Here is a 27,401-nt window from a genome sequence, read left to right on the forward strand (position 1 = left end):
TGTTGCACAATGATGTTCACAGCATACTGTCCCCAGAACTCAGTGGTTTAAACTGTCTGGCCAACTGAGCCCCACACAAATTTCCCAGTTGTGGAATATTTGTTCTCACAATTTCAAAGCGGCCCCTTGAGCCCTATACTGCAGCACTATAATCATAATGAACAGGACTACTATATGCTCTAAAAAGGTACTCCTGATAAAACGTATTAAGCTCCTTTTTCATGTCCCTATGGAAAGATTGATTGCACTGAGAGCCTTTTAATATAAATATATTATCTCCCAGAAGTGATATGAAATCTCACCCCAAAAAAATGCTGCGCTAACACTTTATCGGTGGAAATATAATCTGAGGCGATCTAGGACTGCAGCACATTTTAAATTCTGCAGCTTCAGTACATCTTAATATCAATATTTAGGCTTCACGAAGAAAGGAAATAGGGTTCCTCCTTTCACCTTAAATATTGTCATCTCTTCATTTTGCTGCTGCTGAGTACCGAAATGCACTTTGTTCTCACTGTTAAACATCTAATGATGAAAATCAGTGTTCTCAGCAGTCACTGAATGTCTTGATTAATGATCAGTGTCTGCAGTGTTTGGTGTCATTTGTTCCAAAGAAATGTATTACGCAATCACACTATGCTTTATATTGTTTGTTTGTTGTTGTGCTTGTTTTTGATAGAGAAAAAACTAAGATGTCTTCTTGAAAAAAGAAAGCCAACTCTTTCTGGAGATATAAACTTACCTTTATTTTTAAAGCAAGAAAGATCAGGAATAAGGTAAAGTGCAACCTACTCTTAGGTCAGAATCAACAAGGTTATCTAAAGCTACTATAATAACAGCAACTGTTAGCTAGTACCTACAGTGACTCTAGGCTTGTGTGACTGAAGCCTAGTTTCAAGTTTTATTGTCATGTACAGATAAACAGTGTAGCCACATTTACCCATAATGAAGTTCTTTTGGCTCGTGCTCCTCACTTTACATGAGCATATAGAAAGTGTGCAGTTATATTAAGAAGAAAATAAGAGAATAGCTGTAATCATAACAATAAAAGAGAAAAAATAGAGAATAGAAGTATTAAATATTTACAGAATTTAAGACAAGTTGGTATTTACAGTTTGTGCGAGAGTATTTAGCCTATGCTACATTAACCATTACCTGATTGTAGACTACAGAAAGATACTGTCAGTTATTAGAATGTCAGTCTGAAAAATATATTTCCTACCTATAAAAACTAAAAGTTCACACTGGATCTGAATCCAGAGCTGGCAAAGAAACCTCAAGAGATTCGTACTGTTCTGAAGAAGGCACCATGTGATGGACTGAGCAGCGAAGGAACTTAGGCAACTTTTTATTTAACCAAAAAACATAATTGGTTACATTATGCAAAAAGAATCAAAATCTTGGGCCCATAAAAGAGGTCAAAATAACAGAACTCGAAGTTGACAAATCATACTGATAACTCAGAAAAACTGACCTAACTTAACGAGACAAAGGGGAAACTTAAATAGTGGCTGGTCAGCCCACAAAAACGGGTAAAACACACAAAAATCCCGTAAATCATAATCCCGTAAATTAAACCTTATATTTAAAGAAAGACAAATGTGAATGCAGTGTTGTGTGTCAGCCTCTACACCGATATTACCACTGTGTGGCTGTAAGTGCAGCCATCACACACCAAAATGAGATTTTTGAAGCCTTATAATGACATTTTTTGCATTACATAGAGATGCCATATAATTTGATCAGTTACTCCTGTATGTACTTCCCTTTCAATTTAGCTGTTCATTCATTGTATTTACTTTGTGCCTGTCCATAAATACAGAATTGCATTTAAGTCAGCACAAGTACAGTTTCAGTCGAGCTTAAATTGATGATCAAACAGTTGCTATATGTCTCACCTCTTTTTGTAGGTTGTTTGAGTAAAGCAGTGTCTTAGATTAACAAGGACAGGTTGAGTTACAGCTTGAGTTTGGGGGCAATTCAATAGGAAGTGAATCAATCTGAGGATTAATTGTTGCACCACATCCTGAGGACCAGACACTCGATACAGCCAGAGGGACACTGCTATAATGGAACTGAAATACAGACAGCACACAGCTACAGGAGCTTAACCCTTCACGGCTCCAATAACATGTTTTATGTCTCAATAACAACAGTAATAATGATGTGCAGGGGATGGCAATTAATAGGTTTTTTCTCATGATTTTGGTTTTGTTTATTATTTTAAGACTAAAAGCTGAAAAATGTTCATAGTGTGATCATTTCCTGACGTATCGTCACGCAAGAATTGTCTCTTAAAGTGCAGCTGCATTCTTTTCTAGTGTTGCCACCACATGGTATTTGTTGTTGAAAGACTTACACTATTATTAGATATTTAATGAGTTGGAGGTTGCTGAGCAATAGTTTGCCTCAGGTTGTTTTATGGGAAACATTGTCATTCTCTGTCACTCACACGATGCGGCTGAGTAGCTCGCCCTGAGCAATGATCCGAGCACCGATACAATATTTTTCTGTAGATGTAATATTCAGTTTTCCTGGATTTTAAATTAATATAAAAATACTTGTTCAAAGACAAAATGCTGACCTACAGATTTAACGGTTTTAGACAAGGCCGTTGAGATATTGTGGTAAATTAATTTTTCCGAATCACTTAATCTGACCTACATATGTGGCTGCAAATATTATATTCTTTCTTCCTTTTTAAGACTGACTTCTTGTCAGCCCACATATGTGCACAGCATATTAACATCTTGCAATTTTTTTAATATCCTAACTGAGATTCATTACAGGAAATTGAATCCTCTCGGACGTTATTCTTCCAGAGAGACGGAGCAATGATCTGAGGCAGGTGTACACTGCCATTTGTCAGGTGTCTCTGCTAGTGCTTCTATGTTTTGACTTATCACATGTGGGTTGGCTGGAGAGAAGATAGGCTCTTAAACAAATGGCTGCTGTCACACAAAGGGAGGCAGTCTTTAATGAGACTGTCTTCACAATTGGCATGGTCCATGTCAAGCTTTAGAGAAAAACAAATCCGCCCTCTGAAAACCTGCCCTGTATCTAAGGTGTAGTGCATTACTCATTACTGTTGTGCTGAATGTGTTACAATGAGACTGTCCTCCCCAAGAAAATGACGCTATAGGTCATTTGTGAAGGTTCTTATTATGACTTATAGATACATTTCTAACTGGCCTTTAAGGATCTGTGAATAAATATGTGTAAAAGGTGTGCGGCTGTTATCTCTTTCTACATGGGCCCAAACTCGGCGCCCTGGCAACAAACAAAACAGAGTTGTGTAATTTTTGTAAATGCGTGTATTTTAAACCAGAAGAAACAGCTTGAACCCAACAAAACTGCAAGTGAAACACAAAGTAAATAACAAAACAAAAGTAAAACTTGATCCCAGAAATAATTGGAACTCCAGAGTCCTGCTTCAAAGCCGGGTGTTTTATTGCTCCCACTATACCTACAATTGTGTGGGTTTTCTTTAAAATGCTTCATTTATATGAGGTGGTGGGGACAAATGATGTCTTTTTGGCTTGTCCTTTGAGTTGGACATTATTCACCCCTGAAACAAGATGCAACTGTGTGACTCACGCAAAAACCTCAGGAGGGCAGGTGCTTGGAGCAGAAGTTGACTGTTTCTTCATTGTGTTTGACATGTTCTGTGAGCACATGTTAAATTAGAATGTCAATACTCTTTTGGGAAAATGTCTAATCAGGAGTTACACCTTGGTTATACTCACCATTGTAGCCCTCCCGAATAGCAGCGTGCACGAAAGGTCTCGGGCATACGAGTAGGTCGGTCTAGACCACCATTTTAACCATATACTAAGATATACTAACCAATTCAGTTACCATAAACAAAGCTTTAATGCAGATTTAAGCTTATTTTTTAATGCCTGGCTTAGCACAGAAGCTAGTAGGTGCTGTTAATCAGTTGGAGGGAAAATTTTGCTTTCAAACTGCTCCAAAACTCCAATCCAAACTCTGCAAATTAAAAAAAAAAAGTTGGTGTATATAAGTTGTTCTGTAGTTCAGAGAAAGAACATAAATCTCTTAAGTTTTCTGCAACACTATTTAGTTTCCCAGTGCAGACTTCAAAGCGGTTTCATGTGATTCTTAGGTGAGAAGAGTTTGTTTTGTTAGCAAGACTGTCAATCAGAAGGCCACAGTTCTTGTCCTTGTTCTTTTTTTGACTTTATTCTCACACACTTAAATCCCCTAAAGCACCCAGTTACATTTAGAAAAAGGTTGCGCGTTTGTAAAATATGCCTAAATAATAAACCTGCATGGCCTAAAAGGGTACAAGTGCACTAAAATGGGGGGTTCTAACCAAGCACCCACATGGTGTGTTGGGTCATCTGGGGATCACTCACGCTGTGACCGATGCATCATTAAAACCTAAACCATGAAGAACACTATGCTCCTTCATTTTTAAATTTCCCAGAATACAAGTAAATATAACATTTAAAGGTGAATTTAAAGAACAGTACCCACAACAGGTTATTTTATTTGCCCATGGATAATAACTACATTGAGCGTTTCAACACTTGTAGGCTAAACTGTTTCCCTCCATGCTTTAATCTCATACCTTTATTCTTTTGTTTTTATGACATCCATTCATTATCCACCCATAACAAAGCATTTTCAGTACTGCTAAGTAATACAGTCTTATCTCGAAGCCTTTCAGATTAAGATAAATGGGTCAATTTGAAAAGCAATTAGCTAACCTAAAGCCAGTGTGTTTCTTAAAAACCTGCTTTTTATCACAGTGTGTGCCAAACCTGGAACTCGTACCTCTTCCTATTGTTCTCTGTAGAGCGAGTCTCTTTGGAGAGAGTAGATATGATTGATTTGCAATAGAGCTTCTTCTGCGATCCTGACATTGCTAAAATATCATTCAGTATAATAGCTTAACGCAACAAAGAGGGAAGGCAATACAAGATAGTCAGCCGTTAAAAATCTCGATTACTTTATCACGCATAGGTTAGAGAATCAATTAGACTCTGAGTCAGTGAGTCAACTAAAGCCCATAAGAAGATTTTAAGCCATCATGCTGGTATAATATGTTTCACAGAGAGTGCATTGTCTCTTTGAGACTGGAGACAGATTTATTGCAAAGGCGTATCAAAGCAGGCATCCCCTCGGAGATAAATACCTCCATCTAGACAGAGATAAGGACCGAAGCTGATGATCCCGCCTTGCATTTCAGATGGCATGTTTTCTACCTCTGAACAGACTCTGAATATCCCCAGTGGTTACCCAGAGCTGAGGATCCTTTTCTGCGTCTCTGCTTTTAAAAACGTGACTTGATATAGAATTTAACCGTGTGGACACAGTTCAGATTTAGTATAAACTTAATACGTGTTGTCTTTGTTTACAAGAAGTGTGAATAGTTGACACTGACGCACAGATGGAGATGCAGAACAAAAAATGAAGAAAACAGGGCAGGATGTTTTGTTCACAGAATATTAAGGTATTAAACAAATAATTTCAATTTTGACACTACAGGAATAGCATAAGTATACTAAATAAATATACTACAAGTATGACTGTGTGAGCAAATTCAAGTGGAAATATTTAATTTTTTTTCAACCATCAGCTAGAGCTTTTAAGATCAGTAAGACTGAGTTTAGTTCAGATGCTATAGCAGCAAACACATTATTAGAAAGAGTTATGGCAGTCAAACAGTGTAAATCCATGCAGGAAATCTGAAGATCCAAAGACAGAGGTTGTCCTGCCCCCTCACCAAAGAGCCAATCGTCTGCTTTATAAGAGCCTAACTGGGGAAACACTTACAGGTACAAGCCAATTGTGTTGCTGTGTCACTCTTTAAGTTCATAAGCTATGTAGTGGCAGACATATCTCATTGTTATCACATTGAAGGATTAGAAAAAATTAAGTTCAAACTTGTGCACCCAGTTCTTGTTATTTAAAGACCTTGGAGAAATATGCTCGACAATCATTTGGCTCTGGAAAAAGAACAGTTCAAAGAAATCATTAAAAGCCTTAAATTACCATGACACTCATGACCAGCTTCTGAACACAACTGTGAGTGTACTTGTATCTTTGTATCTATAATATAAATTAGAGGTTGTTCAGTGCTGTGATGGGATGATACTCTGGATTGTTCCATCAAAGAAGCCGTGGTGCTTTGAAGTGTTTACTGTGGATGAAAATGTTTTTTGGACACCTTTTAGCATTTTTAAGGCCCCAGAGATGTTGCAGAGATGGCTGTTGAATGCTGACATTTAACATGTGCTTCCTTGCCCAAGAACATGGTTGTGTGAATGAATGCAATACAACAACATACTGACTCCGTTATCTGTCATTGCATAGTGCAAGCAGAGATAAAGTTGGCCAGAATGGCATCGCAGCACCTTCAGTGACTCAGTTAATTAAATCTGATAGGCAGTTTAATAAAAAATACTATCAAGCGAGAGAATTTTTCATAGGCTGTAGCCTGAAGTGATGCAGACTGCAAGGCAAGTAGCTTGCATGGCTCCTGGCTGCACCCTTTCATTGTGCCTTCATGCTACAGATGCTAATAAAGTTGCATTTGTGGCACTTGTACACTATTTTTAAAGCATCTCAACTAATGTTAGCAAACACACATACTGCATGTGTGTAATTTTGCACTGTGTTTGTCTGCTAGCTAAAGGTGCAGTTGCTGTATTTTCCTGGGGGAAAAATAGGTCAGCCTGTCACATATGTTCTTTCTCAGCAATGGAGATAGATTTAAAAAGCCATCAAAAGGGGAAAATGAAAGATTATTTACAAATGTAAAGACCGATCAGCAAGTGACAGTAAACTAATTAACTGGCAATTGAAGTTCTTAATTTATGTTCTATTATTAATGTGGTTTTTAATTATAGTGGATTTATTACAGATCAATGTTTTTCACAACAAATTATATAATAATAATATCATGTAAATAATTCATATATCATTTAATTGGATTAATTTAATTAATAGCTGTAGAGTTTGCAGTGACTATGTTGCATTGGGCAACTGTGCTCTTTGCTAGTTTAGCGCTTACAAAAGATAGAAAGGATTTTGAATTGTAATTTATTGGATAATTTTGCAAAAGCAAAGACTGTTCCAGAAGTATTACTCTCAGGAGAAAAAGTGGGCAAGCATTTACATATCATTTAATCAGATATTCTGTAACATAAACAAGTTGATTCAGTTATTACTTTTTAAAAAATGGTACTTGCCAAGGTGCATTTCATTATAACTGCTGATTTAGGTAAGTAAAATAGTAGTAGTAGTAAGTAAAATTTATATAGCACCTTTCTAAATAAATATAATAAACAAGTGCTTCACAACAAACTGCTCAAAAATATAAATATAAAAAGTTACCCAAGGGCGAGTTTAAAATGCTTTTTAAAAAAAAGACCAGTCAGGCTCAGAGGGAGAGAGTTCCAAACTCTGGTGTGCTGTACAGCTAGCTGACCCTGATCACATGACCTCTGGGACCGTCTCCAGCTGGTCCCTGAGGTCATGTGATCAGGGATGTAGAAGTTCACTGGTGTATGAAGATGCTTCTCTATGCAGGGTTCTAAAATCCAAAACCAGAGTATTAAAGTAAACTCTGAAGTTAATGGGGAGCTGGTGAAATTAGTGTTCAGAATGCCTCACATCAGCATTCTGAACAACCTGCAGACGCTCCAAGGCAGCTTTATTAACAAAAATGAACACTGAATTAGAGTAATGCAAACATGATGAAATAAAAGCATGAATAACAAAATCCAGTTCAGAACGTGACACGTGTGTTCTCAACTTGGCAAAAATTTTAAGTCATAAAAATAAGAATGAACCAGAGGTGAACAAGAACATCCAGAGTGAAGCCTGAGTCAAAAGTTACTCCAAAGTTCTGGATAGAAATATTAAGCAAAAATGGCAAGGAGACCTTGAGTTTCCATTACCTCAGGCATAAATCTCACAGAAACAAGAACAAGGACTCCTGCTTTCTCTCCATTAAAGTTTTAATAGAGTCCAAGCACCTATGCAAGATCTATAACAAAAAAAAACATCTTGGAGCTTAAAAGAGATATATAACTAAATGTCATCTACAAAGCTGTGATAAGAAATGACCTTAAAAGTGCTGAAGAAGAGCAAATATAACAAAAACAGGACTTTGGTAAGAATCATCATCTGATTTTGTTCTTTAGCGGCACAAATTCCAACTTTAGCTTTATACTAAATGTGAGCCATGATTTATCATGTAACATCTGCTTACGTTATATATTTATATTCATTTGCATTCATATTGCTGAATATAGTTGGCTAATTCCTCCTCAAAACCTAAACCTCAGAGCTGAGTCATTTCTAAGTGAGTCATTTTCCCATGCTGCACTTCTACACCAGTTCCCCTATGTGCCAAAACAAAAAATAATAATAATAATAAGACGCATATCTGATTTACAGTAAATATTAAACTGTAAAGCTGTAAATGATAATGATTTGTTCAATCTGCTCCATTTGTACCACGATGTCACACTCTTTTTTCTGGAAGAAAAAAAATGTCATCAGTGTTTTGTTCATTTAATGCTTTATTAAATAGACTAGTTTTCTGTGATAACAAACAATCTTCCATCTTATAGTTAATACTATCCAACCTCCTTTCCAGAACAGGATTCTGGATGTTGTGACTCAGCTCCGCACAAACAGGAAGAAAAGGATTTCAAACAGTCATCCCGTGAATACATCAGAGATTTCGCTCCTGCTGCCGTATAGAATAATAAGCCAGTGTTTTGTTTCGCATCATTAGACTCTCCCAGTAGGAAGAAGTGTGTTAACAAGTCATTTACATTTTAAAGTGCTTTATGAAGAGTAAACTGAGAAGTGCTAGTCTGCAAAGGACATCAGCAGAATAATAAAGCCTCTGTTTCATTAAGGTTTCCTGGGAAAGTCGGCGAGGAAAAGTCACGGTTTCGTAAGCTGTATACATTTTTTCTTTAATATTAATTACACTTTGATTCACTAAATCTATTTTCCTCCCATTTTTTCCTGCCAGTCTATTACAACACAACATAGAACTGTAGGGCTGTATGTTCCCAGGCAGAAAGGTTATGTCTGTTTCAAAGTAGCAGGAAAACAATTTGTTTTCCATTACCGTGTTTTGGATTTTGTCTTGTATATGCAGCAAATTTCAAATGGCAGGAGCCATAAATTCTCAGATATACCATATATCTGGTTGTTTTTTCCTCTTGAATGACCGCTGAGCTCTGCCTGCATCTCCTCCTGCTTGCTGGAGCAGAGCAGCATGTAATAGTCACCTCTATGTTCTGACTGTGGCACAAGCTCTTAAAAGTGAAGCACGTAGCAGAGTGTACTTCAGGCAACTTAAAATAAAAAAAAATAAAAAATCAGCCTTGTTGTTTATGCAGGCATGGAAAATAGTGTTGATGAAAAACACTGCTGATGCTTAAGTTCATGTATTCACACCCACAGAAGGATAATTTTATCGCACGCTGACATCCATTTGATGCTTCACTGGATGTAATTGGAAAGACAGGTCGTCCAATCTCTGAAGGCACCGAGCACATTTACACTTCATCATAGCGTTCATGCTTCCCCAGAAATGATAACGTAATCTCACTGAGGTGAGCGTGACAGGGTTCCTGTTCCTACATTTTAATAACATCATGTCAATCCCTTCTCAAGCCCCACTTGCAAACTTTATACCATTTTAGATATTTATTTAAACATATACATGCAAAATGAGCCTCCATGTCACACAAACATGCTGTGCATGTATTAATAGGCAAATCGAGTGCACTATCATGCTCAGTTTCAGCTGCAGGGTCGGATTGTTTTAACTATTATTACTTTGCAAACATATAAACGTCTCTGCTGTCGATGCCGATATTTAATCTTTTAATTGTTTTATAAAGTCAAACTTACTCGGCAGCCGATACCTGTTCATAGGTTGAGCTCATTATCCTGGAGAAGCACGGCAACACAACTCTCCAAGGCTCTGCCCTGTGGTGTTAATTGGGTCACAGCTAAGCCGACAAGCTACCCTGAAAGTGAGTTAGTTCATTTTCAGGTTTAATGATGTGAGGTTAGATGATTGACGGTTCGCACTTTGCTCTCTGATTGGCTGAATGTAAAGAGCGACTAATTAGTGTGTAATTAATTCAAATCCCTTCCACTTGTTGATTAATTTCTAGAGTTCAGTTACTAATACTCATTCAGACTGATCATCCGCCACCAGGCTTCATAGACAGTCACTGATCGCCATGGTGATGGCCCTACATTTGTCCGCCTCAGTGTGAGCACAGTTAGCCACGGTGTATTTAAAATATACCGAATGTCATATGTCTGACAGTTGCACTCTAGCGAAAAAAAAAAATCTAGCAGGACAATCATATTATGGATGTGTGGAAGTATGCACACAAAGCCCATGAAGTATTCATGTAATCGGTTTCCTTCTGTTGAATGCTTCACCAGAGATTCAATATCAGCCTCATCGCCTTCTCTGGTCCCCATCAATAGAGTGAAATTAATACCACTTAAAGTATCTTTAGGGCAATCATTTTTTTCAGAGGCAATGAGATTACATGTATCCCTATTGACTTGGTATTATACAGCATGTAAGTGATCTACTTAAAAAGGATTAAGACATGTTGTGTGGCTACCAGGACTCTGAAGGAGCAAGCATCAGTGTGTCCACTAAGTTTTAGCGTCTGAACCACTGAATCATCTGATTACCTGAGATTTGAGCCTTGCACCATAGCACCGAACAGCCAATGATATGACTCTAATTTCCTTTCAAAACTCTGCAGAATTGTTTCATTACAAATCCTTCCATCATATCTCTTCTCCAGTGGATCAGCAATCAGTCTGGGGAAGATTGGAAGCTAAATCCAGTTTGCATGTAATGCACCTCTGCTGTTGGTGAATGTCAATTTTACTGTTAGGAATAAAACAACACAAAGATGGAAATACCTGTGCTTGAGGCTGTGCGGCAGCACTGATAGAAATCACCTTTTCATGGCAAACAGTGCACCAACGCTGCCTGACGGACTTGTCTCTGTTGAATAATATTATTCTGTATCCAAGGGAATCACATCTACATTGAATAAATCTGTATGATTTACATTAATGCCTCCATCCAGCACCCTCGATCTAACAAGGTGGGCAGTGTGGGTTTTGTGCCTTGATTGGGGGATGTGCATGTGGTGAGTCAGACTCTTTCATCCCGGAGCCCAGTTTTTCAGCAGTCTCACAAATCTTATTAATGTTTACCTTTTTATGTATTGAAAACACAGTCTTGCACTAGAAGTCTTTCTCTTTCGCTGGAGCGATTGTATCTCCTGGGTGGCTTGAGAACGATTCTGTGTCCCCATCCAGATGGACAGATGGATGGCCTTTCACTAATCTTGAACCTGTTACTGCATAAGAAATACTGGAAATGCGATGAAACTCTTTCGCCTCTAATGAGACACACATTATGCACAAACACCTTTAATCAGTACATTAAAAGGAACTCTGGGGAGCAAAGGAAACAAGCTGTATACACAACACTGACATGCTTGAAGCTGATATGATATGGTATTTACACAAATGTTATCAAAAAACACTGAAACGCAGGGAACTGCCCAGCCAGAAAAGACAGGGTACACAGACTAGCAGGAAGGTGAAGGGGAGGTCTGTAAATACACGGAGAACTAAATTAGTTGAATACAATGCTGATGAGGGCGGTGCAGAGAATGATAAAGGGGGAAAAGGACAAAGACAGGACGTAAAACAACCAAAGATGCACAAGTAGGTGTTTACAGAAACAAAAAAAAACATGAATGATACAAAGAGACACAAAGTGTTTCTTAATATATTAACAGGGGAACTAGTGCACACAGGTGCTGGTTTTGGACACTATTTGGATGAAATGCTGGTACAACAGTGTGCACTGGATAGTTGCTGGCATCTAAACCATGTTTGTTCACCCCATGCAAAGCAGACAGATAGTGCATATACACCAATAGTGCATAACATCGTGACCACTGGTAGCTGAAGTGAATAACACCTGTTAGTGAGTGGGGTATTTTAGGGAGGAAGTGAACACTTTGTCCCAAGAGTTGATGTATTGGAAGCAAGAAAAATCATCAATTGTAAGGATGTGTGCGAGTTTGACAAGGGCTGGGCTTGGCGGCTTGCTCTATTCCAAAACTGCAGCTCTTGTAACTGTGCTGCTTGCCGGGGGAAAACCTGGCATCAGGTTGGACTATGGCAAGAATGGAATGGATGACTTAAGCAAACCAAGGCTAACCTGGTTTGCCCAAGGCATGGATGGAGGCAATGTGATGCTTTGGGCAATGTTCTGCTGGGAAATCTCAGCATCCATCGAATTCATGTGGATGTTACTTTGACATGTACCAGCAACTTTGTAGCCTTTCATGGAAATGGTATTGCCTGATGCCTCTGGCCTCTTTCAGCAGGATGATGTTCCCTGTCACAAAGCAAAAATGGTCCAGGAATGGTTTGAGAAGCATAACAATAAGTCTGAGATGTTGACTTAGCATTTAAATTCCTCGCATCTCAGTCCAATCACGCATCTTTTGGATCTGAAAAAACAAGTCCAATCCATGGAGGTCCCACCTTGCATTTTACAGGATCTGTAGCTAGCATCTTGGTGACAAATACCACAGCACACCTTCAGGGGTCTAGTGTCCATGCCTCAGGGCTGTTTCGGGAACAAAAAGTGGGCTATCGTAGTATTAGGCAAGTGGTACTAATGTTATGCCTGATTGGTGTATATTCCCCTGTGAAACATGAGAAGACAAGCTCCTGTACATTCATTTTTGGTGTGTCATGCAGCGAAACTGTAGTTAACTATATGTAATGGATGAAATTTGCATTTGACCTGTTAAACCACCCTGCCAAATAGCTAACTCTTTGGTGGACATTATGAGTATTGTAATAAACAAACTGGGCGTGAAACCAACAAGGAAGTAAGAACAAACACCCAGAATCATGTTAGCTGAGTTACTTTGTCTTCCAACTCTAGAAAAAAGATAAGTAGCTCTTTAGTTACTAAATATCCCACCAGATCATCATTACAATAACAGTCTCTGTGTGCTTTTTAACAGAAAACACTCACCTGTTTTTTCTGTTAAGATCACTTACATACTGTCCTGTGAAAGCTGTGGCTGTGAGGTAAACAGAAGCCTTAGAGACGAGCAGTTAAACAATGAGCTGAAATGCAAAACGAAGTCTGCCAAATGCAATCAAAATGCAAAGTAGGTTTTCCGTAAAGGCGACCCCTTTGGTAAAAACCTCTTTGAATCATCTTTTTATGACCGTTTTTATCATAGCTGCTTTAACTATAGCTGTTTCATTGTTGTTGCAAATAATATATTACAGATAAGACACGCATTTCTGAATCGCATTCTCAGTGTAGACACAGACCCTTGTGATTCTCATTTGTAAAGGCTGGCTTTGTGTCCCATTTGAGCTTCAGGATGAGGAGTGAGTGAGCATCCTGACCGCTGGTCAAGTAGCTCTGTCTGATGACTTAATTAAGGTCACCGGCTGAGAGCACAGTTTGCCTCTCCTCTGCCTCATTAACATTTCTCTTTGTTCAATATGCTGGTGCAAAACAATAATTTACAGTTACTCAGCTTCAGTGTTGCTTTTCTAATTATGCCAAAGTGCCACAAAAAAGAAAAAAGGTTTTAGATCTTTTTACTCAACTGGATATTTTGTTTTTATAAAGCCTAAGAAAAGCTTTACAGTGCGACTTCTTTACCCAAACAGTCATTAATAAAACAGACACTCTCGCAACCTGCTTGCATTCTCCGCTGCCGCTGTGTTGAGCTCATTTGCCCGGCACTGAGGGAAAGGTGATAGCTGACAGTGTGCAGTAATCTGCTCTATTGATCATGCTGTCGCGTAGTGTTGCTGAGGGAAACACAGTGAGAATTAACCCTTTATTCATAGGCACCAACAAAGACTAAATTATACCAGATGATGATACCATTTTAAAAAGTAAAACGCTTTCATAACATCACACTCCCTCCCTCCACGACGCATACACACACTGTGTGAATTAGGGTTGGTCCTGCAGTGCTTTATACCTGTAAGGAGAGGAGAGTGCTGCAGGGATCATTTACTGACACTGGCGTCTACGGTTTTGGAGATCAGAGGGTGAATCCCGGGGGGGTGTTGATGCAGACTCGCGCTTTGGTTTGAGGATCTGTATTACGTTGCTCCGTCCAGCCCTTCTTCCATCAAGTTCAGGAAAACAGAGCCCGTTGTTACCCATAAGCCCATGTGTCATTGAATATTTATCATGTATCTGATTTGACGGGGAGAGATTCCTGAGATGTGGCAGCTCCCCCCTGAGGCCTGCAACTCAACACCCTGTAATAGAAACCTTAAAATGTGGCTGTCGTTTTCTGCCTCTGGGACATGGTTAATTAATTACACGTTAGCCTTAACTCTTTGAGCAAACCTCTCTATGTTATTTCACAAGTTTACCCCAGCTCTCTGTGCTGCCAGTGCTGTGCTGTGAAATACTGTATGTAGTCATCTGAGAGAATAAGAAATGCAGCTCCAAACCAGACACAGAGTAACTCGAACGCGTCACTTGACTGTCAGTAAAGTACAGTACATGTCTCTGGAAGCATTTTAATACAAATCAGTCAGGTGATGGAGCCTTAGCAATGAAAGCACAGAAAGCTGGGAAAAACTGTTGAAATGTCAACAATCGGGTGGAGCGGGAGGAAAGGAAAGCCCCAGCTTCACACATAAAGAAGTACAGGCAACAGAGAAGACAATAACATGTAAGTATCAACCTATTTTACCACCCATGCCTCTCAGTGGACTCTTAAATTTCACATTAAAACAATAGCACGAGTAAACAGATAAATCTTAGGGCTCAGTCACAGAGGCCCAAAGACTGGTTGCTGACATAAAGTCCCAATCATACTGTTGCTGAGGGAAATCGGTAGCAAATAGAATGCTGCTCCAAAAACCTCACTGCGATTGCATTTTTACAAGCATGCCTCCCAATCTGCCTGGCAACACTTCCTAACTAACTAACCATGGAGCAGTACTGCGGTAACTTGGAAAAGTAAATGGCCTGTATTTGTATAGCGCTTTACACATCCAGTCATCCACCCATTCACACACACTGGTGATGGCAAGCTACATTGTAGCCACAGCCGCCCTGGGGCGCACTGACAGAGGCGAGGCTGCCGGACACTGGCGTCACCGGGCCCTCTGACCACCACCAGTAGGCAGTGGGTGAAGTGTCTTGCCCAAGGACACAACGACCGAGACTGTCCAAGCCGGGGCTCGAACCGGCAACCTTCCTATTACAAGGTGAACTCCCAACTCTTGAACCACAATTGCCCCAAAAAGTGCAACACAAACCAGAAAAACAGAACGTTCACATTAAAAGTAGAAGCTGTACATATTTCAAAGTTTTACTTTGAAGGTGAATGTTTTATGAGGGCACTGTAATCTTTTTCACTACCACTTAGCGCAGGGGTGGGCAACTCCAGGCCTGTAGGGCTGGTGTCCCACAGGTTTCAGATTTGTCCTTGATCCAACACAGCTGATTTAAAGGGCTAAATTACCTCCTCAACATGTCTTGTAGTTCTCCAGAGGCCTGGTAACGAACTAATCATGTGATCTAGGTGTGTGGACCCAGGGTGAGATCTAAAACCTGCAGGACACCGGCCCTCGAGGCCTGGAGTTGCCCACCCCTGACTTAGCGAGTAAGTAGCTGGTGTTTGCTGACAGCTCAGCATCTTCCTTGCAAACTATGGGTGACCAATTTGGTGCAACACCGTATACCATTTGCCACTATACCTAGCGACAGCAAACAATCATCCATTGGTTGAAGAATACATCTTTTTTCCTAGCAGTGAGTGGTTACTGGAGCTTACTGACTGGTTACTAGGGCTGTGTGGCTGAGATAAGAATCATCACACATCGAGAAGCTGTGCAAAAATCAGTGGTCTCTCTGTGTGCCCCCCTTTAAGGCTGGCCCTCCCCGAGCTGGTTTCTGCCATATGTCTCTTCCTGTTAAAAGGGGCTTCTTCCTTCCCACAGTCCAAGTTTGGGAAAAAGTCATAGTTTGGGGTAAAATACATACTTTCACGAGGTTAACTCTGCATGACTGAAGGATTATGGGTTTGCAACATATGAAGACATACTTTATGTGCAGTTCTCATGTAGTTCGCCATGTAGAGAGAGAAGTGTGAATTTTCATTGTTTGTAACTCTTGGTTTCATTTTAGGTCTTTGTACCAACAAGGACCAACAACAACACAAGCAGCTCAAGTAGCCCACACATTTGTGACATCATCCCCTTGTGACATTAAGCAGCTCTAATATCTAGATGATTGCCTGTAAATCTGTGTTCAGCATGGAACCAACGCTCAACTATTTCAGTCCCTTTTAGACTATAAAGTGTCTTGTGATGACTCTTGCTGTGAACTGTTGAGACAAAAAAATAGTAGAACTAAACTAAACTGTAGGAAATGATAATGCTCCTATAGTGACAATGCTAGCAGGCACCTGTTTGGAAGCTAATGTTTATTTTGTAGATATAGATTGTATTCATGATCACATTTTCTCAGTTTGACAGTAAACACTCAATACAACAAAGATAAGAGAATGTGAAATCTGTAAGATGCAAATAGGAGAGGGTGCACCTATATTTCCCATAACCCTCAACCAATTCTCCTGATGACAGTTGTTCTGATTTGGCAATATATAAATAAAACTGACCAAAGCCACTGTACTAATTTCAGACTCCCACAATACATCAGCTCACACAGTACATATAACAGCTACATGGTGACGTCATTCGCTATGTTTAGCACTCTATGTGTTTGATGTTCTTTCACTCTTCATCGCTCCGTGTGTTTCAGTTAGAGCCGCTCCGGTGTGGAGGAGATCGATTTTCTGCAACAGGAACATTAGTGATTCTCGAGCCAAGGGTATTAAACTCAAATCATTGTGTTCTATTGTTTGGCATGTCATATTGATTATCTCCTGGGTTTCACTGGCGAGAGAGAAATATTGTAGCCTCAACAGTCTTGCACACAAAGAACTGGATTCATTTGAAAACAAATAACTTGTGCAAAGCGATCCAACATTTCTGTTTAGATTTAATCCTTTCTTGTTGTTTTTGCACGGTGTAAAGAGTGGGAAACATAATAGCAAGAAGACAAAGCAGAGTTTAATAGCAGGTTGAAAGGAGAAACGGGTACGGACTGCATTAAATGGAAATACAGTCATCCCAGGTGTTGCTGCCCTGCGGCTGGCCTGTGGTCAAATTCACAGCAGGAGGAATAAACTGACAGCAGCATCACTGCAACATGTTAATACAGCAGCGGTTTGCAGTGCAGACCTTGACAGCATAAAAGCGCGAAAAAGTTGGAAATATCGATCTGCTTGACTCAAATCCCTCATTATTTCACAGCACCTGTTAAAGGGCAGAGTCTGCACAGCTCTGCCCTCACAAAGAAAAGATGTGTGACGCACGGGAACAGCAGCGAGGCCCCGCTCAGATAAAATTAATATTCTCATCCATGAGTCGTTTTTGCTGTTGCGTCTCTTGAATTAGACACAGCAGGTACCGAGAGAAAATTTCATTTTTTTGAGTTGCAGTCACAGAGAACAAAGACTTTCGCATATATCGCGCCATTGCATCATGATAGAAAATCTGATGAAAGTGACCGCTCAGACGCTTCAAATTTTCAAACTGCGTGACGGACACCTTTCTATAAACGGAGTTTAATTCCTGTTGTTTACTCGTGCCGTCTAATTAGGTGACTTTAAAAGCAGCGAACAGCAGTCTCATCTGTTGCTCCTGGACTCATTACTGATTCACTGTTTCTTAATGAATTTTAAATATGAACCTGCCCGTGCACAAGCACTGGTCCTATTCTAGCAGAAACAAAGAGAAAACCTCATTATATTAAACAAATGTTACAGCAAGACTATAAAGGCTCCTATAGCTCCATTCATCTAGTGTGCTTTGTTTCACTATCAGTGTGGCATTTACTGTATAGGCTCCATTGAAGACTTGACAGAGATTGTTTCCCGTGACTGATGCAGTTTGAGTCTAAACGAAGCATGAATTCATTAGGCTGACTGATTACATCACAGCACAAAGTACACATATTTAAGAGTCGACAGTGGATCTTCATGGGTGGAAAAAATGGTTATTTGCCTTCCATTTAAAAGCATCGCTAAGCCTTGTTGTGTTTATGCCCATTGAACACTGCATTGAGGATTGAAACCCACCATTATCCTCAGTTCTCTGGCTGAGTTATTCATATGGGTCTCCTGTCGCGTCTCTTAAATAAAAAGCCCGCAGCGCCTCGCCAACCTCCCACTCTTCAAGCTCTGCAGGGTCTCTCACAGAGCTAATGGTCATACTGGGGCCTGTCAGACCTCTCTAAAGCCCATCCTTTGTGCACACTCTGCTCCAGCCTCACCCCTGCTGCCCTGCACCTTACTACAAATGTCAAAGAATATCGATTGGGCTCAGTGACAAAGTCTTCTCTCAGATAGCTCCCTTTGTACTACTACAATAAAGAGGAATACCTGACATTCATGCGTGCTTCAGCGGGGCGCTATTTATATTTTATCTTCCATCTGCAGAGTTTTGTTTCTCTTGTATGAATGTTGTCGGGAAGAGACATCCAGCAGCCAGCTGAAACTTCGCAGTGGCACAAATGCTGCCAGGTTATGAGCGAGCCTCATGAATGCTGCTGCTCTGATGAGCGTGCCATCTCTTTTAGAAACAAGCTTCTGAGGCCGAACAAATATTCCTATGAGCCTTTTAGCAACTTAGCGCCACTGATAAAAACGGGACGGAAAGCAAAATAGAGAATCTAAATTTCTGACTGATGGCAGCTTCAAAAGCACATCAGAGGAGTGACACGGACAAACAAAAAGGAACAAAAAAAAAGAAAAGAAGTGGGTTTTAGCATTTAAAAAAAGCATACTTGGCTTCAATTTTCATTCCAAAATATTCCAGACATATTTCAGCATCAAACTGACAACTATAGAGGTATGATCTTGTAAATTTCTGCCAATATCAAATTCAAATTCAAATTTTATTTGTCACGTACACAGTCATACACAGTACGATATGCAGTGAAATGCTTGGACAACTGCTCGTGACCCAAAGAAAACAAAAAAAGGAAAGGCTATGAATAAGATAGGAAATAAATATGAAAAATTAAAAAGAAAAATTAAAAAGGGTAAATTTAACTAGGAAGGAATAAAATATAAATTAAGGTTAAAAATGAAATAACTGTACAACACAAATTAGAATGAAGGGTAAATTTAACTGGAAGAATAAGATAAAATATATAAATTAACGTTGAAAATAAAATAACTGTACAACAAATACACAATACACAATATAGAACTATATAAGAATGTATGAAGAAAATCTAAATATAAATAAATATATACACAATAACAGCAGCTGTACAAGTATTAACCGGAAATGAAGAATATAGTGACCAGTGTTGTGCAAAAACAAAGTCCAGAAAATCCAGTGTGTGTGTAAGAACCATATGTGTGGGTCAGTACTGTGTGGTGGTGTGATTGAGAGACCGTATCGCCTGCGGGAAGAAGCTCCTCCTCAGTCTCTCTGTGTTGGTCTTCAGGGAGCGGAATCGCTTTCCTGACCTCAACAGAGAGAACAGTCTGTTGTTGGGATGGCTGAGGTCCTTCACGATCTTCCTGGCCTTGGTCCAGCACCGCCTGCTGTAGATTGAGTGCAGGTCAGGGAGCTCGGAACGGATGGTGCGCTCAGCTGACCGCACAACCCTCTGTAGAGCTCGTCTGTCCTGCATGGTGCTGTTCCCGAACCAGGTTAAGATGTTTCCCGCCAGGATGCTCTCTATGGTGCACGAGTAAAAGTTCCTGAGCACCTTGGAGGGCAGTTGGAAGTCTCTCAAGCGTCTGAGGTGGTAGAGACGCTGTCGGGCCTTTTTCACCACGGTGTTGATGTGACAGGACCATGACAGGTCCTGCGTGATGTGAACTCCGAGGTATTTGAAGCTGTCCACTCTCTCCACTGGGCACTCGTTGATGACGGGGGTCTGGTAGTTCCTCTCCTGCTTAGTGCTGAAGTCCACTATCAGCTCCTTTGTCTTACTGACGTTTAGAAGGAGGTTGTTCCTCTGGCACCAGTTCTCCAGATTCCTAATCTCCTTCAGGTAGGCCGTCTCGTTGTTATCAGAGATCAGGCCCACCACGACGGTGTCGTCAGCAAACTTGATGATGGTGGTGGAGCTGGTAGTGGCCACACAGTCATATGTGTACAAAGAGTACAGCAGGGGGCTCAGAACACACCCCTGGGGTGCTCCAGTGCTGAGAGTGGTGGAGGCTGAGACATGTCCGCCCATCCTTACTGCCTGTGGTCTGCCAGTTAGGAAGTTGGAGATCCACTGACACATAGATGAGCTGAGTCCCAGATGCTCCAGCTTGGTGGTGAGTGTGGAGGGAATTATAATATGTGAACACCTTTATGTGCTTTTTTGTCGTGGATACAACAAAATAAAGTGCGTAATAAAAATCCCCATTATCCAGCAACATAAAACAAAACAATGACATTTAGATGAAATGTAAGAATGAATTGTTGGGCTGAATCAGTGTGGCATGATGCCTGGTTTCTTATGTCTTGCATGGCTGATATCTAATTGTTTCTGCAGAAAACTCATTAGCAGTCAGTTGGCTGCAAACTCTCGCAGGAGAATCACTGCAGTCATCTGATAACTCCACTTTCCCTTTCAGAGGAGTTTATTCGAAATCCTCTTACAGAGACAGTGAGAACAAAAAGCCTCTGATTTCCCTGAGGTGTGATGATATTACTGCACTTTGTGTGTAGGAAGTCAAATGCAAAATGCACTCTGTGAATACTCGGTATTAATTGGTAACAATGTTGCATTGTAAGTGACGTTCCTCTAAACACGCTAATGCAAAAGCAACAACAGATTCTTTGTCGTTTACCCAGAAAAGGTTATTCTCTGTATGTCACGTACCTGCTTTAGCTATATATTAGAGTCTAATAAAATCTGACCTCAGGACTCTGTATCTGTAACTCTCTGATGAATGAATGCTTCTGGATGCCTCATCAGGTTTTCTCTGCAGTCATCAGTCTGAGCTCAGATCCAGTTTGCCCTCTGCCTGTACTTGTACATCTCACGCTCCCTCTCCTCTTGCCCTGCTCACTCAGGGGAGCACTTCTGTGTAATGCTAGATGCATCCGTTGCATCTTCATCCCTCATTATTTTACCCCCTCAAAGACCTTTGCCGGACACAGGAGATGCTGAAATCAGAACGAAAGGTTTAACTCTTTGTTGTGTCACACCGTGAGCCGTGTTGTCTGGAACTCTAGACGGGTTTCGATAAACTCGACGGAAATTCTCAGCAAACATTTTTGTGGATTTTTTTGCAGGGAATGAAAACTTGGACTTTTTGAGCATAATAATGTTTTTGATGTTTGTTTGTTTTTTGTAAAATCTTTTTTTATTCAAAAAGAAAATCCTAAATTACATTAAGTGCAGTGCTTAACAATCACACCCCAGTGTTTAATTTATGCCACATCGTTTTTTATTTTATTTCGTATTTGAATTTCTATTTTTAATCATGTTTCTATAATGCTTAATTCACCAATATGTGTGAGCTCCTTAATAGAAATATTATTTTATTCCCCAAAAAATTATTATTATTATTATTATTATTATTATTATCCAGTGCCTGAAATTAATTTGCACTCTAGAACAGAAAAATTAGCTTTAGTGATTGATTGTTAGTTTTGATGGATTTCTCAGATAAGTCCACTGTGCCGACTCAAATTTGGCTACAAAAATGTAAATTCATTTTGTTATTTGCCTAAAAATAGATATATAATCTTTTATTTTTAATTAAGTTCTTGTTTTTATGACAGGTGGTCTAATTAATTTGTTAAACAATGTAGGCCTGATAAAGATAACAAGATGAGAGCAAGTTGTGCACTTCACAGACGCACCTGAAAGCCTGCAAAAGAACAGTCATCCTTAGAAATAAAAAATATAAAGGTGCTGTACCGTAACACCAAGGAATAACAGCAGCTGGAGATTTGGGACTCCAGTAAAGTTTGAGATGCCAAAAAACAAAGATATATAGATGATAGACAGGATGATAGATACTTAAGTTTACCTGAATCCTCTCTTTCCTTAACACCACAGATATCGACTTGACGGCTCTTAAGCTCATCCCTTGCCCCGCTGATGACCTCTTTCAGGCCTGCGTCTTGGTAAAGTTGTTGTAACTGTGGTATCATCCATAAATGCACTGACTGAGGTTCACACCCGCTGTCTTCTCCAGTGTGTTCATGGACAGAGCAGCAAGGGTAACTGAAACAGCCAATCCGGTGTTAATTAGATATCATTTAGATTAGTTTTTTGAGTGTAACATATGTCGAAATATTGGGAGACCAGACCTGTGAACACTTGTGGTATTTTAGAGACATTTAGTCAACAAACTCTTGCTTTGCTATTCCACACACTTTGCATGCAGCCTAGTAAAATTCTTCTACACCAAAGCGCAACTAAATTTTAAAATATTTTACATGTTTTGCATTAAATGATGAACTCATCCTCAGTTTTAGCTAAAGGGTACAGCTCTGAGCAGTGGTGGAGGGTTCATCTGCACGATCCATTATTAAGGGGTAATAAAAATACTATTTTCACTCTCTGCTGTTGTCAAGGAAAACTCAGCCAATGTCAGTGCTGAGAGTCATTAAAATAGCATCATGAGCAATGGACACACCTGAAATATAGATGCCTAGAAGGAACACTATCACCTTAATATTAACTCTGATTTGGTAAATCTTAGAAAGTTGACATATATAAACACTGCAAAGAGCAATGTTGTGTAATCTGCACTTCAAAAAGACAGATTTTAACAGAACTATATCTGACTGTTTCTAACGTATTTACATTATATGGGCAGAAGGTTGCAGTAAAGCTAAAGGGGGTTGGTTAAGAGTGTTATGGGGGTAGGAGGTCACAGCTGGGATAAATGTGATTGGTTAAGGAGAGAGGAAGGAGAAACAGAATTGGGTAAGGGATATGGAAAGAGGGAGCAAGAAAGATTGGGTTTAACCTTTTTTTAACCTATTATTATTATTATTATGTTTTATTACTTTTCTGTTTCCTCTGTTTTCTCCTCATCTTTCCTTTCTATTTTTCTTCTCTTCATTGTCAACACACTCTTTGCTCCTTCTGTTTCTCCACCGCTTTCTCTCTTAGTCTCCTCTTGTTTCCTTTAACCTTTCTTATTCAATACTTTTCAGTTCAGTTCATTTTTATTTCAAACATATACATTCACCAACATTTCATAATATCATTCCGTGACGTTGTTTTTAAAGGACTAGGCAGAAGTATATACTTATTCAGCCCTACCCCCTTAGGTTTACATCTTAATCATTTGCTCATCATCTAAATTTGAACAACAGTCCTCCTCCTTTAGGTTAGATGCAAACTGTCCTGGAGAGAGACAGACATATTTTAGAGTCTATTACACAGAGAAGCAGTGTGAAACAAGCTGGAAAGTTAATCAATAAGTTGAGACAGCATACCCCGGGGTTTGTTGTTGCTGGAAATAAGGAGATTGTTTTGGTCAGCTGCTTCTCTTCCCGTCTTCTTCCTCAACTTTCCTGCCTCTTCACCTTTCCATCACACTGCTCTCCTCTGTGGGGCTCGCTTCTTCGTGCTCGTTCATTATTCTTCACTCTTCTGCAGCTCCTTTTATTTTTAAGAACCAAAGTGAGATTCATGAGCCTTATTTTTTCTGACCCCTTTGAAAAGCTTGTCTTTTTGCTTTAGTTCTTCTTGGAGCTAGGTTTAACCTTCCGCTTTCTTTTCCTTCCTGTCTATTTTCCAGGAAATTAATCCATACCTTCACAGATTTGTTGTCCTCGCTCCGCGTCAGAGATCTCCAGGTTGGGACCAAGCACATATTTTTCTATTCTCTTCATGCTACAGAGCTTGATTAGAAGACATGTAGCATTTTGTTTTGTTTCTATTGCATCAACTACAGTAGAGTAGAGCAGCTGAGAAACATCAGTGTTGGCTGACTCATTTTCAGGGCTGTTACTCTAATCTGCAGTTTTGATTAGGTAGAAATAAACATGCTCATATTTATGGCTGTGGAGCTGTTTCTGAACAAATATGGGGATGATTATGTTTATTTAAATTTCTTACATGTTGATTTTCACAGCAATCTGGAAACACTGGCCATTTAAAGTCATCAAATCAAATCAAAACAGGTGTTTTTTCTTGGTACCTTATTTGTATTTGGATCTGGTGCAGTTTTCTGTTTCTCTATGTTCACTTTAAGCCTAGTTTAGAGATATATGTTGAACCACATTTATACATGATCTGTGTGATGTGATGTGGAAAATTGCTGCCTAACTACATGCACTATATATTTTAAACAGATACCGAGATCAGTTTTAAAGAGTTGTGGGGAAAATGCGATAGCAGTGGTAACTGTGCTTTAACTAGATCAAACAAAACCTTTTGTATTGTAGAAATCAACTTGCAAGTGCACTGTTTGAAATACTAGACCTATGTGATGATGTCACTCTTCGTAAATTACACCCCTGGTTCCCAAAAACTTGGGTTGGGGTTGTGTAAAATGTAAACAACAGGATAAAGCGATAATTTACAAATGATTTAAGCCCTTTGTTGGATTTTTTTTTTTTTTTAACAAAACACAAGGACAACTTGTGGTTGAAACTGAGAAATGTTATTGTTTTTCGAAACAGCCTGCTCATTTTGAATTTGATGCCAGAAACATGTTTCAACGAAGTGCTGTCACATTTTCACGTCTCTTTGAGTCTAAGCATCTGGGAAATAAGGAGAACAAATGCTGTCATTTTCTTTTATTCTTTGCTTCATGAGAAAAAGGTGTTCACTCGGTGACTGACCTGAACTATAGCCCAGTGTAGCACCTGCACTGCTGATTTAATATGGGTAGAATGTGGTTTGGCATTGTCTTGCTGAAAAATTCATCATCAACAAGCAACATATGCTACTGGATGACATGCTGCTCCAAAACCTCTTTCTATATACATGAGCCAGGATAAATGAAACCTTCAATGATGTACAAGTTACTCATGCCATATATGGTAATGCACCTCATCACAGATGCTGGCTTTGGTTTCTCTCCTGCAATTTGACTGGTCAGACCACGGGAGAGTTTTCCACTATATCCCAGTCCATATTAAACGCCTTCATATTCAGAGAATGCGGCTTCTAGATATTGTTTACATAACGTTAGCTTCATAGCATAAGTGCCTAAGTCATTTTTTGGTCAAATTGAGATTTTTGCCTAACTTTACTCCTCTACCACTGCTGCATCATCCTTTTTCTTGTTTTCCGAAAACACAAAAAAATGACTTAGGCACTTATGCTATGAAGCTAACGATAAGTTTAAAATTTTCATTTGTGGACTCAATTTCTGAGCCTGTGAGTGGAAGAACAGAGTAGTTCTGTTTGACATTCAGGAGATGCAGGGGTGTCAAAGATAAGGCCCGGGGTTGAGAATCGACCCGTGAAGATTTTCCTACTGATGAAGACCTGCCCCATAGCCATTCATACTAGGCTAAAGTAACTAGGAAAAAAGATAACCAATGAAATGATAAAACAGTCTGTTTTTTTCACCATCTACAATTGAAATTGAAAAACCAAAATGCATTCAAGCATAAACTTATTATTACAGGACAGTCTAGACGCTCTGAATCTGTTGATGAAAAATGAAAATCATCTACAAGTTAATTAAGTTACATTTTTTGTTATACTGTGCTGACATTAAATTAAATGGTTTTCTTAAAAATCAAATTTCTCAGTTTAAACCTTTTGTGTTTTCCTCATTCTATTTTCAGAGTTTAAATAATCTAACAATTATTTACATTTTACACAGCGTCCAAAATTGATTTGTAAACAGCCTTCATGTGCAGCAATAATGTCCAATCTAGGCTAACTGACGTCTGGCTTTTGTTAAGTCGGCGGTAAAGAAAACATGTAATTTCAAGTATTTTTAAGAGAGGTTATTTAAAAAGATTGCTCAAAAACTATATCAGACACATCTATTGCACAAAACCATATTTTTAGTTAATATTGTTTAAAACATTAAACAAAAATAATAAATAGCAGTCAGTAAGCATCAGATACAGAAAGGAAAGAGAGTGGAGACATGCAAACGTAAAAAGATTATTTTTAGTCCCTAATTAAAATCCAAATTATGAGTGCAATATTTTTTAAACAGATTTTGAAACTGAAAGAGTTTTATGATTTCAGTCAGGTATTTATAAATGAGCCCCACATTGATTGTTTTACGTATAAACATCTGCTTAATTAGATTCATATGAAATTTGTATATTCTTTGCACTGTTTGCCTTAATATTCTCAATTAAGAGTGACCAGAGCAATCACAAGGTTTCTGTTGCAGAACCCTGTTTGCAAACTGTGAGGTAAGACAAACTTTCTCCTAGCATTGTTGCCAGCAGTTGACAACCGGTCTCTAGGTCTGTGTGACTGAGGTCCAAGAAGCTGTTTGCGGACTATATTTTGCAACTTTCCCATTTATAGCTTGTTTATGCTTATTTCAAGGAGCTGAAAAGTCAATAAACATAGATTTACTGAGCCCAAGTTATGTCCATTCTTTCTTGGACAGAGAAGTGAAGTGGTTACCCACCAAACATGGCTGAAACCCTGATGTTGTCTCTCTGGTTGAAGTACAACATAAAAAACAGAACCATATATGGGCCGATGTCGATGTTGTTTCCACAAAGAATGGAGGGTGTGTCAGAAACGTTCTTAGAAAGTGAGATATGCATGTTAAATGTCTTTGTGTGTTTTTTAAACAACAAGAAATAGCCCCCCTGGCTTCTGCTCCGCGGCTGCTGAGTGACCCCTCATCTGGGGCTCTCCTCAGCTCTTTCTGGGACAGTGGCGCGGCTGCCCCTCTGTTGGTCTTCCTTGGTCTCTTGTGTTCTGGGGGCCTCTGGATGTCTGGAGTTTTGATCTCCTCCATACCTGCTTCATGCCCTGGAGGACGGGACTGTGGCTCCCCACACCCTCTAGCAGATCATTACATGAAGGAACCTTTTAAATACAAGCGCGCTCATGCTCACAGGTGTACACACGGGTGCTCACACACAAACTACACCCTTTTTGGCTACTACCTCAAAGCACACTGTGCGCTGTCGATCTTACGTGCTGCACAATAATGTTTAATATTTAGTATTTACTGTTATATTCCCATAGATCATCATGATATTGTTTATTATGTTGCTCTTTTTTTTCTTCTTCTGCTTGTTTTCTCTTTTTTCTTTCTCAACAGGTGATCCAGGTGATT

The 27,401-nt window shown here is 39.4% G+C and overlaps 1 long non-coding RNA gene across 1 annotated transcript in view; it reads left to right on the top strand.

Annotated features, from left to right (window-relative positions):
* The window catches only part of LOC120729777, a 61,359-nt gene extending 34,399 nt beyond the window's left edge, over window positions 1-26,960 (top strand). Inside the window, exons 2-3 of the long non-coding RNA XR_005694996.1 lie at window positions 22,223-25,317; window positions 25,474-26,960. This is a non-coding gene — a long non-coding RNA (uncharacterized LOC120729777). The remainder of the gene's footprint in view (window positions 1-22,222; window positions 25,318-25,473) is intronic.
* The last annotated feature ends 441 nt before the right edge of the window (window positions 26,961-27,401 follow it).

Source organism: Simochromis diagramma, unplaced genomic scaffold (assembly GCF_900408965.1).
Source record: "Simochromis diagramma unplaced genomic scaffold, fSimDia1.1 OVJJ01000293.1, whole genome shotgun sequence".
In the NCBI taxonomy this organism is placed as follows: domain Eukaryota; kingdom Metazoa; phylum Chordata; class Actinopteri; order Cichliformes; family Cichlidae; genus Simochromis; species Simochromis diagramma.